Raw genomic sequence first — 15,911 nt, 5'->3', positions numbered from 1 at the left:
ATGGTGCAAGCGGGCGTTTTTGTGGTTGTGCGCAAGATGGAGGCAGAGGTGATTCGTTCGTTGGTGCTGCAGTCCCTTTCACGGAGGTCCTGACTGCTGTGTACCGTGAGTGGAGTCTGCACGGGGGGCTGAGTGCAGCCGGATCTCCGGAATTAATCTTTTTGAGCGTCACAGAGGATCCTGACAGCTCCGCTAAGACACTTGCGTGGCTCTGTTTCGTGGCCACCTTGGCGGAGATGTCATATATTGCCAGATTGTAACCTAAGGCAATCCCTAAGTAGAGCTGATGCAGGTGAAGACAAATTTCTTTCAATGTAAACATGTAACTGTAGTTTTGTTTGTCCAGTATGCTATATACATTATTGTTTTCTTGATTCTTCCAGCGTACGTGTTTCTGGATATAATATTGGTAATTGCCATAAGTGTGCACTAGTATCCCAGCTGGTGGCATGCAGATCTTTTTATCTGGGTTTTCAGGTTGTTTTTTTTTCTTTACACATCCGGAGGGGTTTCCTTTCTGGCTGTAGAAATTTTAGAGCGGGCTACAGGCACAGTCTCCACACGATTTGTTCCTCAGTAGAGGAAGAATTTATTGCCAGGTGAATGGCGCGCAGTATGAGCTCTTTATTTATTTATTTTTCTTGTCTTTTATAATTTGTAGTGTTTGTGTTAATTGTGCCTGCCTTCAACATGCTTAATTGTATTTAACCCCAACTGTAGCACCTCCTAATGTAATGCCCTCGGGCCTTTAAGGATGAAATAAATGAAATGAAATCAGTTAATTGCCAAGTGTGTCATGTGACAGTCATTGAAACTAGTGCAAGCAGGTCTTTTATGGTGCGTGGTTTCAGTATATAAGCCTAATGCAGAGAGACCATGCAAATATTTTGCAAGGTAACATGTAACAAATATAAAGAGAATTTCTCATGTGGTGGTTCAAAGTGCTAGTTGAGAAGTCATTCTTTTTTTACTTTAATACAAAGACTGTTAAGGCCTATGTTATTTTATATCTTGAAAGAAAACTGTGCAGAAAGAATAAACTCTCCTGTGATTCTCCTCCTGTCCTTAATCAGGTTTTGCAGTTTTCTTTCAAGATGCACCCATCCACCCTAGGCTGTGCAAATGCGTTACTTCCATTTATTTTGTGTGGAAGAATCTTCTCTTCAGTGTATTGGTATGACTTCATAGTGCGGGCATGCAGTTTGTAGATGGCAGGAGGCTAGAAAGTGCTTACTGTGGGAAGGCGTCCTAAATCTGTCTTCCTTTGCTTTGGCACCATTCTACAGTTCTTGATACTGCAGTGCTCTTTGTCAGTGTATGTTGCAGCAGACTGGGCTGTATGAGAGACTGCACATGGCCATTCAGGTGCTCTACATATAGAAGTTTTTTGGTACTGTAAAACACAAAAAGAAGTAGGGGGCACACCCTGTAGCTATACAGATTAGCCCTGATGTAGTGTGCTGCTTGGGATGCAACTCATTGAGGGTCTGTTATACCATATTGTTTTTATCAACCACACACAGCCTCATTGTGGCTGCATTTAATCTGCTTCATTTTTCAAAACTGTTCCAGAAATTTTTTTGCATTTGATCTGAAAAAGATTCTCTGATGATCACATGCATGTGAACACTTTTATTTTGCGTAGTTTTGGTTTATTTCTTCAAAAACTAATTAGTCCCTCTAGTGTACTGAACCCTGCAGGGGAGAAAAACTGAGTATTCAGAATTTCTTACCTCCAAGACTTGATTGGCTGCAGAAACAGTTACAGAGTAACTGATGGTAGCAGTGATCCTTAAGTTTTGTGCCATAACTACCCCCACAAGCTGTGGCACACTAGGTGACAAAAAGCTGTCTCTCCATTTCCTGAAACAATTCAATTTCTACTGTCATGCATTCACACCAACTATTTCTGCTGGAAGCTTCATTGACCATAGTGTCATACATTTAGTGCAGATGTAAGCCTCCACTTTATCAGGACGCTCACATTTCATAACAAACCAGTGTTAGGAAAAACCCATTTTCATCGCTTAATAATAGTAGTTCTAGCTTTTTTGGAGTTCTGGTATTCTTTTTAATTTTCTAAGCAAACTTGTGAGCCCCCTTAGTGGCCGGTACCTGCGTCAGCGGGTCTGAGTCGGCCAGTATAGCCTCCCACCAGTGCAGAGAAGGGACTCGTAGTAGGAGGTCCGCTGATGGCGGCGCCTTTTTGCAGCTCCATAGAATGTGATCATATCCGGCTGTCATGCCGCATTCTTTGCAAGTTGGATTGTATTGCGCTGGGTGCATGAGTGCTAGTTTCTACGGGCTAAAGAAGGCTCGCGTCTGGTGTCAATGCCACATTACCTCCTGCCTTTTGTCGAGCTTCCTGTCCGGTAGCAGATATATCCTCCTTTCCAGTTTAAAATGATTAGTGTCGTCAAAGGATATACTAAAGGCATCTCTCGTGAAATTCGAGGACTCAGCCCAGCTCATTGCTCGGCTGACATAACCTCGAGCTGTACTGTGAGCCAACTCGTTTCTCCTGTTCCCCGAGTGTGCTGCCTCAGTGGTTATGGTGCTCGGCTGCTGACCCGAAAGACACGGGTTCCATCCCAGCAATGGCAGTCAAATTTCGATGGAGGTGAAATCCTAGAGGCCCGTGTACAGTGCATTGTCAGTGCACATTAAGGAACCCCAGGTGGTCGAACTTCCCGAAGCCCTTCAGTATTGTGTCCCTCATAGCCCTAACGAAAGTCGAGGTAGAGCTGGCTTGAGTGACTGCACTACGGTGCAGCTATCTAATCCACTTTCCTTTGTGATCCAGGTGACCTTCCTTGCGTTTGCCAGCCTGGTGCTGCCGACTTTGGCATGCTTGTCAGCCTGGGCATTATCGGTGGGCGCAGTGCCGTTGCGCCGGAAACTGCAGCGGCTTTTGCCACCTGCCGCCCGTCAGCTGCTCGTCCCCGCTGAACGTGCCACCAGAGGAGCTACGCTCACCGGATATCATCGCTGCATCACTGGCCACACAGGAGCTCTGCAGTGTGGTTTAGGTGCTTATAGCAGTCTTGAATTAACAGAAAACATTGGGTAAATCTGCCCATTTGTACTCGCTTTAAAACAAATGCATAGCTTCAACGTTCATTTCAGCAACTTTGCTGATGCCACTGGCACCTGTGAGAAAAGCCATTCTAAGGCTGTACTAGTAAGCATAAGTGAAGGTTATCAGTTTGTATGAGCTGATTGCAGAGTTTTGCTTGCACTGGTTTTCCTTGTGATGTTTTTGTGTTTCTGAAAGGTGGTAGCATTATGTGCACTTCAAATAAAAAAAAACTTGCCCCCATTGCTGATCCTGAAAGTAACTTTACAATTCCAGACTATGTAATGGGCTGTAAGACTATGTTAGATTATCTTTTTTTTTACAATTCATCGCCTTGTTTGTTGCCCACGAAGAAATAAGCTACTAGATCTTCTATCAACGTTTTCTCTGAGGATGGCTGAAAAATATCTTTGAATCATGAAGGGGCCCATGTTGTCAACCAGACTTGTAGTTGTAGTTTGCAGAACTCATAGTGGCCATTCCCCGCATTTAGCCATTGTGCATTTGTCTATCTGTTTGTCTGAGGACGGCTTTGTGGCAGTCTGCTCACCTGCCAACACTGGAAATGCCTCAGTCCTTGATTAAAATATGGTTCAGTATTTCGTTGTTTCTTTTTGGGTGTTGCCTTTTTGAGAGAAGTGTAAACGAGAAGCTTCATTTGTCCAGGAAGCTGCCCTATCTGCCAGTGACAATGCCCACAATGGGCTTCTTCGATTATCAGTCCCGGACTCACCGCGGACTCACCACGACGCCGGCCCGAAGCTCGTTTTTCTCCGGCAGGGCGCGAAGCTCCGCCCACCAGTCCGCAACCTGCCGGAAGCGCACTCGATTTTCTCCGTCTGGCTCACCGCGGACTGCCGGAGCTGCTGGGACCCACACGAGCCGGCAGCTAGCAGACGAAGCTGCCTGAGAAGCTAGCAGACGAAGCGCATGCGCATTTGGCACATCCGCGCCAATTTACGCGCGCTTTCGCTCCCCTTCTTTTGACGCGGACGGCTGTGCGACTTGGCCTCCGAAACAATTTTGCTCGACGGAGTCGAGACGCGCGCGCACCCGCAGCTTGGCCCGGACGGCATGCCCGTCATAGAAGAAGGATTGCCGGTGTATGTCACGACGGTACGTACTACTTTGCATGCGCCTGCCATAGTACTATAGTTCCAAGTACAATACCGCATTACCAAGTGCCATATACTTCTTGTCGCATTTACTAGCTAAGCATATCACATTTTGCAGGTGGCGTTCGACTGCGGATTGCCCTTCTCGACTCTGCAGGTACAGGCGCAGAAAGCGCCGACTTTCGCGGGCATGAAACAGCCGCCGTAGGCTCGGACAGCGCCGACTTCAGCGGCCAGGAAACAGCCGCCGTAGGCTCGGACAGCGCCTCGGATGAACTTTGGCCGAGACAGAAGACTTTGGTCCTGATCCAGCTCTATAAAGAATTTAAAGAAAACCCGGCAAGGCGTCTAAAGACGAGAAAACAGATGTGGGAGATGCTGGCGGCCAGGTTGAACGACGTTTTCGGAGGCAACCTAGCACCTAGCCAAGTTGAAAACAAGTGGCGTACGCTTGAGAGAGCATACAAGCGAGTGCGAGAGCACAACTCTCGCTCTGGCAATGACCGTCGGACATGCGAGTTTGAAGAGTGAGTGTATACTGTTATATGATTCTCATCCCAGTTGACATATAAAGACCTGACAAACTGACACGCATGCTAACATATGTCGGTGGGTTCATTATTTGTTATGCCCAGGGAGTTGAGTGAGCTGCTGGACAAGAGCCACGCCGTGAACCCGCCGTGTTTGCTGGGGCCCGGGGTTGCGCGGACCCAAGACACTGAGTAAGTTTATGGCCTCTTAATTTACTCCCGCGCCACTGGTTTTATTTAAAGTTATATATTTGTGGAAGCAGCAGAAAGAAACTGCGGAGAAACCATGCTGGGATTGTTTTTTTGTTTTTTTTTCTGCCGAATGTTCCGTAAGCCGACAATTTTTTCTTTTCGCAGTGTTAATTTCTGGCACTGTTTTTTGGCAGATTTTGCTTGCGTGTTTTCTTTGTAATGCGCATGAATTAATTCGAGAACTTAGGTCACATAGCGGCACTCGTTTGCGACTTGAATATTTTCTCGTGCTCGTTTGGTTTCACCTGGCTTTGACATAAACATTAAGTATAGCCTACGTCAGGCATAGAAAAACTGTGATGTGATCTGTTTTAATTCAGTATAATGGTAACGCCAGCCTAGCCTCAAGAGCCAGAGTGATAACCTAGGCAGAATCAACGATTATCGCATGGTGCCGCTTCAAGGCATGAAATTAAAAAATGGAACTGAATTGGGAAGGAATCGTTGTATTATACCAACCCAGAATGTTTACATCACAGCCTGGTAAAACGTACCGAAACAACATGGGAAAAAAAATTGATTTGGATCTCGTAAGCGAACATCATGTGGAAACGAAGAAAGCACGAACCAAATTTAAGTTGTCAGTGCTGTGTTAATGAAGTACTAAGGGTTTTAAATGAAGCTGTAAAACATTTATACAGGTAGATCATGAGAAATGCCAGTTTTGTTCAAGATCTTTCAGTTAACGCCAGCTTTACTCAAGTGATCCTTTTTCATTGCCACTGTGTATTTACAGCCCATAATGTCTGCAACCCACTACCGTCAGCGTTCAGCAGAGTCCAACCGTAGGAGACCAAAGCACCGGTGGCAGGGAAGTACCTGACAACTCATTCCAAGAGCCACTGCGCACTGAAACAACCACTGCAAAGAGGGCACGTCTGGACTCAACACGTGCTGTGGTACAGGGCTTCTTAAGCCACCTTCGTGAAGCTGAGCTGAACCGTCAAAAAAGGCATGAGGACCGCATGGCTGCTCGCAGGCAGGCCCATGTTGAGCGACTTGCTGCTCTCGAAAAATTTGCTGCAAGATTCGAGTGTCGGCACTCCACAGCAAATGTTGAGCCTGTTGAGTAGCTTATAATTACTTACAGCATCATGAGGTGAACAGCGCAATCTGAGACACACACAGAGGACAAAGAATGCGAATGAACAGAGCGCTGTGTTCGTTCTCATTCTTCGTCCTCTGGACAAGTGTTTAAGATTGCTCTGCTCACCTCATGCTGCTTCGTCAGCAGCTAGCCCGCAAAGATGTCTATTGCTTACAGTAATCTCATTCACAACATCTTCACATCATTTCTGTGCATTTGTTTGGTGTTTAGTTTTTCATAATGAAGCAACTTTGTAAGCAATTTTGTATCTTTTGCATTCCTGTCCGTGCTTTTTGCTAATTTCCTTTTTACTGAAACATCCTTGGATTGTTGTTTCCAGCATTTGCTGTCATTTATATTGTATGACCACCGTGCTAAGATCTCGCAGAAGATTGTAGAAACAATAAATTAAATTATTTTTTCCATACATTAAGAATTGCAATATTTAACTTTTAGTTCCATACTTTTCATGTTTTTCCAGGGGCATAAGTACATGTTACCTTGCTAGCTTTTATTGAATGCCTAATTTTATTCACTGTACTCTAACATTACTTCTCCCATGTTGATCTTTTAAACGGTTCTGTGTTCAGTTAAAAGCATTCTATAACTTGTTCCTGAATAATATATGTTGTGTATTTTTATTTATTGTTCCGGTTAACAGATGTTAGTGGAAACTTTTTTATTTACATTGATTTGTTTGCAATCAAGTTACATTGCAATGTGACTTCAAACAGTATTATTTACATTTTCAATAAAAATATCACACAATAGTTTTGGCTCAGTCTTGAGTACATATCTGAAAATGTCACCTGGCACAGTTCATGCAGATTTTGCTCAACAAATTGGCAAGCCCTGGTTCTTGGTTTCACCACTTCATAGATTTTGTGCTATGCTGTCCCGTAAAGCAACAGCAAAAGAAGGTGCTTCATGTGTTTCAAGGGTGGTTTCATCGTCGGCCTCTATGTCAGTGGTATCTGGCAAATCCTCCAGTGTGTCAGCACGGCGCCTTGCCATATTCTGGAGCACACATGCTGCCATGACGACATATGCAGCCTTGGATACATCCCACACGTCAATGTAATTCAAGCGCTGAAATCTTGCTTTGACGAGGCCAAAGGTGCCTTCAATGACGACTCGTTGCCTAGTATGGGCACTGTTGAAAGCAGCCATCCATGGTTTCCAAGCTCCTGTCTGGCGATATGGAGGCAGAAGCCATGGCAAGAGCGGGTAAGCTGCGTCTCCTAGCAGGTAGCCGCCTGGAAATGCAGCAAATGGTTACCATGACTATAAAGTACTCTCCACTACTGTATATGTCATACATCACAACTGCATATGTTCACTCATAGAGAATCAGTAGAAAGGTATGTGTTTTTTTTTCTTTGTAGATTCGTGTTGATAAAGGAAACTATATTACTACAGGTTTTCGTCTCAGTCCTGATGATCCACAAAGTTTCTCAGCCATGTAGCATACATGTTCCTGTGCTGATCAATTTTTATGTTTTCCATTTCTGTGCCCTTAGTTCAGAAGCTTCCAACTGTGATGCCACAAACTAACGCTGACACCTGTTCCACACCTGCTCCCCGCCACCTCAAAAAAAATTTGAGCCTTGTGGAAGGTCTTTGTAGGCACTCTGACCAAAGAGTGAGATTTGTTTTGCAGGTATTGATGTTTTAATATTATTTGAATCTGTACTTTGACACACAGCTTGTGACGGAGAGAGGGGTCACGAAACAATATCAACTCAGCATTAGAAAGAACACCCCCGAGACTCATTTTGAAGAGCAGGAACTGAGATACACGAAAGTGACAAACAGCATAAAGCCCTTTTTCGCACTCGGCTCAATTATGCGCGGCAAACCCCCCCCCCCAACCCCCGCTTTTTTTTCTTTTTTCTATTTATTTTCATAATGCCTCTACAGAGCGCCCTTAAGTTTTCAGGTTACAAAGTGCGAACTTACCTTCGCATTTTGAAGCTGCCTCTTCGAACAGGAAGCTGTGCCGTAGGACTCGGGCGTCATGAACGCTCCCAGGGAATCCGATGAACACGTCTGTGAACATCATGTCCGCATCGCACACGCCTTGCAGTAATATTGAGTGAAATTTCTTGCGATTATAATAGCTCTCCTCCGATTCCGACGGCCTCGAAATACGGACATGGCACCCATCAATGGCACCAATGACGTCTGGCAGGCCAACAGGCTCTCTGTGGCGAGTGTACAGAGCACGAAATGCCCGCTTGTTGAGAGCCTGCTCTTCACGATCCGGCCAGCGGATCTCCCTTCCACCTACAGACCATAGAAAGTCCAGGACTCTGTTTATGGCGACGTGGGCGGTTGATTCGCTGACATCAAATTTGTCGGCGATCTGATAGAGCGCACATTGGGTCCCGATGTAAGTGAGAGCGATCAGGACAGTTTTCTCGGCTGCGATTTTTGGCCTCCCTCTTAGGCCTTCGGGGTAGAAAGAGGAGTGCTGGAACTCGTCCACTAGAGTCGCCGCGGTTGATCGTGATAGTCGAAAAAGCTTCCTGAACTCGAAGTCCAAGTAGCGCGGCGCAACCTCTTCCACATACAACTTCACCCTGTGTCGGTCCTTGCGTTCCAACTGCGAAAGCAGAAGGCACATTACAAATGTGTCTCCAAAATCGTCGTCATCGGATTCCTCAGAGTCGGAGCTATCAGACTCCAACATGTGGTCTGCTACAAAAAGCGCGCCAAATTTCTCGAGCGGCATCGCTCCCCTCTTCCCTCTGCGCTGACTGCCCGCGGGCTGCCAGCCAGCACCGCTCGCACGTGATCATGACGTAGCTTCCTGCCTGACAGGAAACCGCGAACTGCCCGAGGACTATCAGAGCTCGGTAAATCGAAGAAGCCCAGTGTATCCATCCTTCCTGTTGCCACCCCTAATTGCATGCAGATATGACCACTGTTTCTTCGCAACTTCTATAGCCGCAGACAGTGCTTCTGTCAAAGAAGCACATCTAACTAAAGTTCACTTTGCTGATCCACTCACTGCCTTGAATGGGGCCTTTGTTCACGTTGCAAGCTTCACATATGGCCTGTCTTGCTGTGGAAAAATGATGAAAGCAGCATACATGTGGAGTTTAACACTCCAAAGCAGTACAAATGAATTCTATGGTGCTCTTCCTATTGGACCACGAAAAGCTGTCGAGCATCCAACGGATGCCTGGCAACGAATGTCTGAACATCCGCTGGACATCTGTAGAGGTCCGTAAATGTCCAACAGATGTACATCGGTTGCCGATGGATGTCCGGCGCAAACAAAATGGTAGTCCAGTGAGAGTCCCATGGACGCCAAAATCGGATATTCAGACGTCTGGCAACTGATGTTCCTTTTTTGAACAGCCACAAGACGTCCCGTGGAAAATTGTCGTTTGAGCAAGGGACATTCAGAGGACATCAAAACCCGGTCGTCGCATGCAGGACGTTCGAACACTACCCCCCGGACCAAACTTTCTGACTGGCAGATGTCTACAGGACATTTCTTTTTGATCAAAAGAGGGATATTGATGCAGTCTGTAGTGTTTCAGCAATACTTACTGTATTGGCTTACTGTATTGTTTCCGCATGGCAGATGTGGAAACATGGCATGTTTCCGCATCTGCTGTCTGCTGGAAGAGTGCCAGTGGCATTCAACAATGCACAAACTGACAGCTGGTGGGATGCGAGTCATTGAGTTTACACACTCAGAAATGAGCTTTCTTGACCAAGGGGCCAACAGTTAGTATTGCTGAAACATTACAGACTGCATCAATACGCCTCTTTTGATAAAAAAATGTCCTGAACGTGTCACTGACACACAACAAACCATGGCACTCTGGAAAATTGTCTCGATCTGAGCATAAAAAACTGGCTTCCTTGTACAGCAGGAGTTAAACATGCAGTAACTGTAGTGAGGAAGCCGTTCTTGTCCTTCTGCGGTATAGCAGCTTTCATGCACACTGGCATCAACATATACTAAGCAAAAATTGACAGTTCATTTCATACTACAAATTTGTTTTCTTACACATGACTGCACACTGTATCAAGTTGAAAAGTAGCAACATAAAAAAATGCATTGAGAAATGCCAAATGATGGGTGCATAAATGCGTGCATGCTTTACTATTACACAGTTTTTAGTGAAACGAGTATTCAAAATTGCACTTTATTTCGAAGTATCCCAGCAAAGAACACTGCAACTGCAGTCCCAGTTAAACAATAAAGATATTGCCACTAATGACCAGTAAACTACCATTTAGGAAAAGGCACAAAGTATTTCACAATTCAAACATGAAGACATGATGGCCATGCGAATACTTGCAAGGCACAGTACATAAGAAACGTACGTTCATAAGAATGCAAAACTGGCACCAAAAAAATACAAGAGCATGGCTTCCAGGCTTGCTGAAAACAAAAATTGCACTCTGACTAGTGGAACCAAGACAAGATTAGGTGAACTGCTTACATAGTACCCATAATATATGATCCACAAAAAGTAAAAATAGGACATCGTTTAAAACAAATGACTAGTATCATCGATCAAGTGTACAATAAAGGCTTTGATATTGAAGGAACACAAGACTAAAAGTTAATAAACTAGATGCACCTGCAACAAGTTTACTGGTAAGCAACAAGCAGTAAAACTAAAACAAACTTGAATATGCATTAAAAACTAGAATAACAAATATGACTAGTATTTCGTTAATTACAGAAATGCCACAGCTGGTTGAGCGGCTATGAAAAGTTGACTGGTTGTGCTCAACACCTAGCACAAACCATGCAGTACATTTATACTTGGATGTTATTTGGTAATGTCTTGCAAACAGTGCCAAAAATCAAATGCACTTTAGAAATAAAATACCAAAATAACAGACAATATCACTGCAGAATTATGGTACAGCCGTTCAAAGATGGCCATTACAACTTCAAAAGAAAAAAAAATCTCCCCGATAATCTCAAACAATGTATCAAGAAACACATGAAACATGACTTGAAAGATCTTACAGCAAAGCTTGATGTACATGAACCATAAGCGAACGGCCGAGTACTATGTGGATAACCATTTCAACATAAAAAAAATCAGTCCCCTAAAACTTGAGAAAGAAAAAAGGTGCATCAAACAGTGTGTGTGAAATTTAACCAGCAAAGTGCACAAAAGCAAAATCACCAAGCTTTCATTTGTTTTTACCACTGATGACAGTGCCTGATGCATGAAAAATGATGAAAGGGTGGCATTCTCTGAGAGTTCTGTGCACTGCGGTGTCAGCGGTAGATGGTAGAAGTCATGTGCGCTCAAAAAAAAAATCCATGAGCCTCTTGCTGCTCTGTCATATGTTCCAAGCGCACTTATCTTGTGGTGGCTCTGAGTAGCATGAGATGACAAAGCAGTGAATGAGTCACTGCCTGTGACTGCAAGCGACTGGCAGCAGTTTTGCATACAAACCATAGATGCCTCAGCTCACAAGAAGACACTCCAAGTGGAAGACAGCACTCTAGAGAATCATCTGAGGCACCCTTAGGCACCTCCAGCTTTGCCATTTATGATGCCCTGCACATCATCCCTACCAATAATTAGAACCTGAATATTTGGCATCTGTACCTCTCTAGTTTGACACTAAAAAATGGCAAAAATATAGGGTTGTCTGAAGCATCAACAAGAAACACAGGTGAATAACAAAGCACATCAGTTCGTGTGGTGTGCAGACACAATACTGTTAAACATGAAGGTTTATGTGCAGCTCCTGTGAAAGATCCAGAGACTTCAGTGGCTGACTGTTGTGACATTTCATTGCCCTTGCCCAAAGGTGGCACTGGCTGCTATGGGTTACAATGGGACTGCTATGGCTCACATTTCAGTTGCCATCTGCAAAACAAAATAAGTGAATAATATTCTGTTAATGCACAGTTAACATAAGAAGTGTACTTTTAGGAAAGAAAAAGTACCAGAAAAAGAATGCAACAAAGAAACAACATGCCGTGTGCAATCTGCCTGCTATGATGAAGTAACATTCAGCTCTACTGACAGCTCCCACTTTTCAGCGCACATGCTTCTCTCCTTGCTTGTAAAGGAGTAAAAGAATTGAGTGCAGCACAGTTGCTTTTGTACGGAGCCAACTGACATTTGCGCATTCGCATGCAGAATCGCTTCCACGCATGCGTAAGCGATTCATTGTAGCAGAAGGAGGATCATGCTGTGCTAAAACTGTATTTCAAAATCTCATCCTGTGGGTAGAATAAAATAATCCGGCAACAACCGAACATAATGCAGTGGCGGCACGAAGCGCGCCGCCGCTGCATTCAGGCCGGTCACATTCTCGGAAGCCTTGATTCCAGTGTCATATTCACATGAAGTCTCGTGTGTTGTTCATGCTCAACATGACGCCGCTTGCGAGGCAAAGAAGTTACGATGCAAAACTCAAGTTCCGTGCCGTTGAATATGCGCTGGAAAGCAGGAACAGGCAGCAGGGAGACAGTTGAACTTGAGTGAAGAAACTATCCATTGGCGCAAGCCCGCAAGAATGCTCCGGTCGATGGAGCCAACAAAAAGGCAGGCCTCAGGAATAATTAAGGCACGCGTGTCAGAGCTCGGAAATCGTCTGCACACGGCAGCTGCTGCATGTGTGTATTTTCACCCTAGTCACTGATGAAGCGATCCTGAGCACATTATCATCAAGCTTACCAATTTTGTTGACACCACATTCCGCGGGATCACGGAGGATGCACTCCACCACCATGCCCTGCAACTCGGCAGCATCGCATTCTTTTCGGTGCGGACGTCATGAGTTTCAGTCGGCAGGCGGGAAGAATTTTAGATACAGTTTTCTCGGCGATAAATGTATCTTTTCCTCCTGGACACAGTGCACAGCCAGAAAGAGCCACGAAATCAATTTTCACTGAGAAGAATAATTGGCTGCTGCCCTCAGTGTACCTTTAGGTTGGCTTTCCTACGTTGGACTTATCTCACTCTGCAGCCTATGCTACATTGAAAATCACATTCAGCAGCTGTCAGCCGACAACTGCATAGTTCTTGGAACGTGAACAGTCGTAGCAGCAGAAACTTTTATCAGGCCATAAGGCAACATCACGAGTCTCATGTACCTCTAGGCACTTCAAATGCACCATTCATGTACCACGGCATTAATTTAAAGTCTTTGTGATTACAATAACGCACTACGAGCTTCCAAGATTGTCCGATTCCCACCTCACGGCCCGCCACTATGCCCAGAGGCAGGCAGTAACCGCAGTGTTTCTCATCACGATTCACTGCAATGAATGAGTTGCTGCATACACATTTGGCCAGGAACCGAAGTGTCCATATTACCATCAATGAGGCACGACTGTACATACGAGCCAGTAAGAATGCTATATTATGAGACTATGCATGGGAGGGGGATTGTAAATTTTGAAGACTCGCACTTTTCCCTGGAAGAGAATAAAAGGAATCAAGTATTAGGAATGTGCCAAGGCATCATTCATGCCCATGCATACCCACAGAGCTATTCTTGAAGAATGCTCAAGCAATCTATATATATATATATATATATATATATATATATATATATATATATATATATATATATATATATATATATATATATATCTACACACACACAACTGTAAGCACACTTTTTCCAGCAACTTTATAAGCTTCAAAGCTTTTAACAGAAACTGCCACTGTAGAACTGTAGTGGAGCAATGCACAAGGATAGCTTCCTTCTTTTTTGATCTCAAAAGTGGAGGCTGACATCTTAAAGTATAAGCAGGCTGTAATGAAAAGTGGGGCTGGGTTTGATCAGTGAACCAAATTATGGCTGCTAGTGATTATGATTTGCTCAGAACACACACCTTCAGATGGGCAGGCAGAAGACGCTGACTTCTTCCATCTTTGACTTCCGGAAAGCCTTCCAGGCGCGTGTCTCGGCAATGATTTTATTGAATCCTCGACGTTGGCCATACTGCCTTGTGGAAACTCTCCTGCAGCAGCTAAAAATAAAAAGTACAAGCTGTTAAAATTTTGTCTTTAAACTGTGTGATATTATTTCACCTCACACTAGAGCACTGCTAGTGAGAAATTACAATATTAGCAAAAAAGAACTCTTTTTAAGAGAGAATACACATATTATAATAAAGTTTAGAATATACAGTTGGCGGATCTTAAACATTAATGCTATAAGAATTTGTTATCAAAGTAACTCAAACAACTAAACCCACACATAACAGCACAAGATACCTCCAATACAACTGCCCTCACACAGCTAAGTTTGACACCATACAATCAATATAATTAAGCCCTTTGTTTTAGGAGTAAAACCCTAGTTTAACAAATTCTTGCCCTGTTAGCACATTTCCGGAAAGTCAGGTTAAAGCCCACTTCTACTCAAAAACCCGCCTTGAAGTGGAGGTAGTTTTCCGGTGCACAAAGCTAAAGACCTGCATGAAAATTAGCAGATATCTTGCGCTCAACTCAGAGTAGAGATTTTCAGTTCGCCGACGATTTTAAACCTATTTAGCGCTTGCTTTTCATGATGCGACTTAAACTGAGGATAAGTTCTGAAACTATGCTTCCAAAGCGAGAGGCCAATACAGTGGTGTTTAACATGACTTACTCGAATGATTGTATCGAGCTTTACCTCAGTCAATGACACACTGCTCGAAGACTCTTCATCGAAGACTCTGCTTCCAAAATGGCCACTATGATTTTGAATGAGTGTATTCAGAAGACTGTAATGCATGCAGGAAATAATTGTAATAAACGAGATAAAATGCAAAATACTGATTTGATAAACATTTTTTCGGTGTGACATGCCAGTCATATTGTTTATGAAGCCGTATGGCTGCGCTTGGGTGGATGCCAATGAGTAATTACTCCCTTATTATTGTTTATGAAATAACGATAAAACGAAACCATTTTATATCACAAAAAAAACGAGCGCTTGTAGCAATTTGCCATTCAATAAAAAAATGACCTATAGAGAAGAAGTAGAAAATGTTTTGCTGAATAACCCGATTTGAACTTTAAAGATATAGTCCGATTTTTACCCCCTGAATTTCAACAGCTGACAAAGGAAGGAAGGAGACCAGGATTACAAAAGAAATCAACCATCTGCAGAATAAACTTAAATTTTCTCAATTCCTCAAAATCTTAAGCATACAACACGAAACTTCTAAAAAATTCACCTGGATCACCTGGCCCCCTTGTTAGTGAGTGGACCCTGCCACCGGAGTCATTACCTAAGATCAGCTCAGCCATGTGATCAGTGTGATGGTTTAGACGTAACCACAAGCTTTAGGCTAGCGGGTAGTTCTTGAGTGCTAATGCTATGTATTAGTGAACTGCTTCGTAAGCATCAGGACCGAGTTTACGCAATGATGTGAATGAATGAATCAGGTCATGGGCACAGGTGGTCAGCATGGTGAATTGAACCAGTATACTGTGGCCGCCAATAGTAACGCGCGCGGTACACGTACCGTCGACAGCAGGCGTGCCACCATCTGCGACACGCACACGGGACATTGCAGGCGTGAGGACTTTGCGTAGGCGACGGCGCGGAGGGCAGCACTCATCACTGATATTTGAGCACCGGTGTCAATCAGGGCGCGCACAGGAACACGGTCGATAAAGACGTCCAGGAGATTTGGTCGAGAGGCCGAGAGCGGATTTGTGGTCTGGGTCGTTGATGCTGCGTCACTGTAAGGAGATAGCGCCACCCAGCGGCGTTCGTGAGGCGAAGACAAAGCACGAGGAGCGCGTGCGGAGGGGAACGCGGGGCAGGTCGAAGAGGATTACGTGGCAGAGAAGAGAAGAGCGCGGTGGGCGACGGACGTGGACGAGTTCTGCTGGCTCCCCGAG

General features: G+C 44.4%; 1 long non-coding RNA gene and 1 pseudogene across 2 annotated transcripts; one reads left to right on the top strand and one right to left on the bottom strand.

Annotated features, from left to right (window-relative positions):
* LOC149326223 (uncharacterized) lies at window positions 1–6,046 on the top strand (annotated as a pseudogene).
* Window positions 6,047–11,772: 5,726 nt separating this feature from the next.
* LOC149326222 (uncharacterized) lies at window positions 11,773–15,700 on the bottom strand. 2 transcript variants are annotated; one of them, XR_016285985.1, is made up of 3 exons: window positions 15,530–15,700; window positions 13,907–14,044; window positions 11,773–11,924 (listed from the first exon to the last, which is right to left on the bottom strand). It is a non-coding gene; the product is annotated as an uncharacterized LOC149326222 (long non-coding RNA). The 2 variants fall into 2 exon arrangements; XR_016285986.1 differs by lacking the exon at window positions 11,773–11,924 and adding an exon at window positions 13,415–13,483.
* Between the last annotated feature and the right edge of the window lie 211 nt (window positions 15,701–15,911).

The sequence above is a fragment of the Amblyomma mixtum genome, chromosome 10 (assembly GCF_055824585.1).
Source record: "Amblyomma mixtum isolate Tamu chromosome 10, ASM5582458v1, whole genome shotgun sequence".
Taxonomy (NCBI): domain Eukaryota; kingdom Metazoa; phylum Arthropoda; class Arachnida; order Ixodida; family Ixodidae; genus Amblyomma; species Amblyomma mixtum.
This window is presented reverse-complemented; position numbering and strand designations above follow the sequence as displayed.